The following is a 2323-nucleotide window of genomic DNA, read 5'->3' as shown; positions in this document are numbered from 1 at the left end:
CCACTGCCATAAACCACGGAAACAGAGAGCTAAGGCAGGGCCTCTTTGAGTCATGAGAACGTAATCCATTGAGGAGATCCTGGAGCAGGACATTTCTTGTTTTCAGAGTCCTTGCCAAGCCAGTTATAGATGGATTTGCATTTTGGTTGGGAAATGATTGGACCAGGCCAGTGTTGGCAGCGCCCCTTCCTCCTAGGTGGGACAGCAAGCCCCAGTGAATAGGTCCTCTGTTGCATCACAGCCATCCTCCTGCTACTGTAGTCCCAATTGAATTTGGAGAACGTGGTGAGTAGGATTCTTTAGTTCAAATTTGTTCTTCAGCTTCTGAATGTAGCATTTATCCTGGAGACAGCAAATTTGATGGGTCCAAAGTTACCATCATGGGTTTAATGCTACTTATTGGATGGGAACTTGCAATTTGGGCACAAAGTTATATTGTATTGATTAGATTTCTGATACCTTGTTTGAATTCTTGTATTGAAGAAGAAATTAATAGGAAATTTTGACATGAAAGATAAAGAATAAAGTATTTTCCCTTTCCTATGCCTTTGTGGTGTCCCTCTGCTGTGATGTTAGAGGCATTTATCTTAGAAGGTGTGAGGTCCTTACATTCTTCCTGATTGTCCTTTGCTCTGTATATGTCATTCTGTTGGTACCTCATGAGAGAAGATGATGATAGCAATTGCTTGTGAGCTTGCCCAGGGGTTTAGAACTTGTGTTGGCCTTTTTTGAAGATGTTGTTTTCATTAAAAAAAAAAGAAATAAAAGTAAAAACACCTGCTTGTTTCTTTCAAATAAAGATATTTTCTTTGGAAAAGTTGTGTGAGAAAAGAAAAGATTTTCTCTGGGGTGATGTATCGATTTGCTAAAGCGCGAGAGAGAAGTCGAAATTCTTTAAAAGGTATTAAAGATATTAAAGCCCATGCTTAGAGATTGCCGAGATAGTATCTGTTGTTATTACACAAGCTTTTCCGCTCCTCTCTGTAAGAATTCCTTCTTGTGAACACGGTCATATACTTTCTTTCAGATATTAAGACTCCAGAAAGATGTCTTCTGAACAGCAGCAGTGCAAGCAGCCTTGCCAGCCACCTCCAGTGTGCCCACCGAAGTGCCCTGATCCTTGCTCACCTCGCAAGTGTCCAGAACCTTGCCCACGTATAAAGTGCCCTGAGCCATGCCCACTTCAGCAGTGCCAGTAGAAATGCCCTCCTGTGCCACCTCCCCAACAATGCCAGCAGAAGTGCCCACCCAAGAACAAGTAACAGCTTCAGCGTTTATATGGATCAGGAAAGGATAAGGACAATTGGCTCACCGAGTTCCACAGCTCTACCTTCATCTTCTCTTTAAAGCCTATCATGGATACAGAAGAAGCTTCTCCACCCTTCAGCCTGCAGTATGAGTGCGGTGATTCCTGTCCGTCAGAGGCTTCCTATCTGAGGCTGCGTTATACCGCTTCCCTCTGAGACGTACCCGAGAAAGCATCACAGAGCCTCAGAAGGAAGAGCAGCAGCTCTCCTCCTGGGCGCCCTCTGAGGAATCTGTTGATGTCTTCTGTGTCTGTCTGTCACCTGGACAGGGGTTCCTACCAGCTGAGCATTTGTTCCTTATCCTCCACGTCTTGAATAAAATACAATTCTTTTGTTTGATGGTAAAAATATTTTCTTTCTTTTACACCCTGCTTTTTGCTATACCATATCATAATTTTGGTTGATTTCTATCCTTCTTTGACCCCACGTTTCAGGCTCTCACAAGACGTTTTATCTGAGTTTTGAGTCCTATCGATGATTATTTCTGAATAATTTCAAATCCAGGTTATTTTTTTTTAAAATTATTGCTTGATTGATATGAGGAAGAAATTATTTAACTCCTCAGGATTTGAATCCCTTATTAAAATGTAGGGAAAATCACATTTAGAGTGCCCAATTTCTTTTTTTTTTTTTTTTTTTTTAGGTTTTTTTTTTTTTTTAAATATCTTTATTGAAGTACAATTGCTGCACAATGGTGCGTTAGCCTCTGCTCTACAACAAAGTGAATCAGCTATACATATACAATACTTTCCCACCTCTCTTCCCTCTTGCATCTCCCTCCCTCCCACCCTCCCCATCCCACCCCTCCAGGCGGTCAAAAAGCACCGAGCTGATCTCCATGCGCCACGCGGCCGCCTCCCAGCAGCCATCCACCCTACACTTGGCAGTGTATACATGTCCATGACACCCCCCCACCCCGTCACATCTCACCCCACCCCCTCCCCATATCCTCAAGTCCATTCTCTAGTAGGTCTGTGTCTTTATTCCCGTCTTGCCACTAGGTTCTTCATGGCCTT

The 2323-nt window shown here is 43.0% G+C and overlaps 1 pseudogene; it reads left to right on the top strand.

Moving 5' to 3' along the window:
* The first annotated feature begins 1046 nt into the window (after positions 1 to 1046).
* On the top strand, positions 1047 to 1262 carry LOC137761588 (small proline-rich protein 2E-like; annotated as a pseudogene).
* Positions 1263 to 2323: the final 1061 nt, after the last annotated feature.

This window comes from Eschrichtius robustus, chromosome 3 (genome assembly GCF_028021215.1).
Source record: "Eschrichtius robustus isolate mEscRob2 chromosome 3, mEscRob2.pri, whole genome shotgun sequence".
Taxonomy (NCBI): Eukaryota; Metazoa; Chordata; class Mammalia; order Artiodactyla; family Eschrichtiidae; genus Eschrichtius; species Eschrichtius robustus.
Note: the sequence above shows the minus strand (reverse complement) of the source record. Positions and strands in the feature narration are given on the sequence as shown.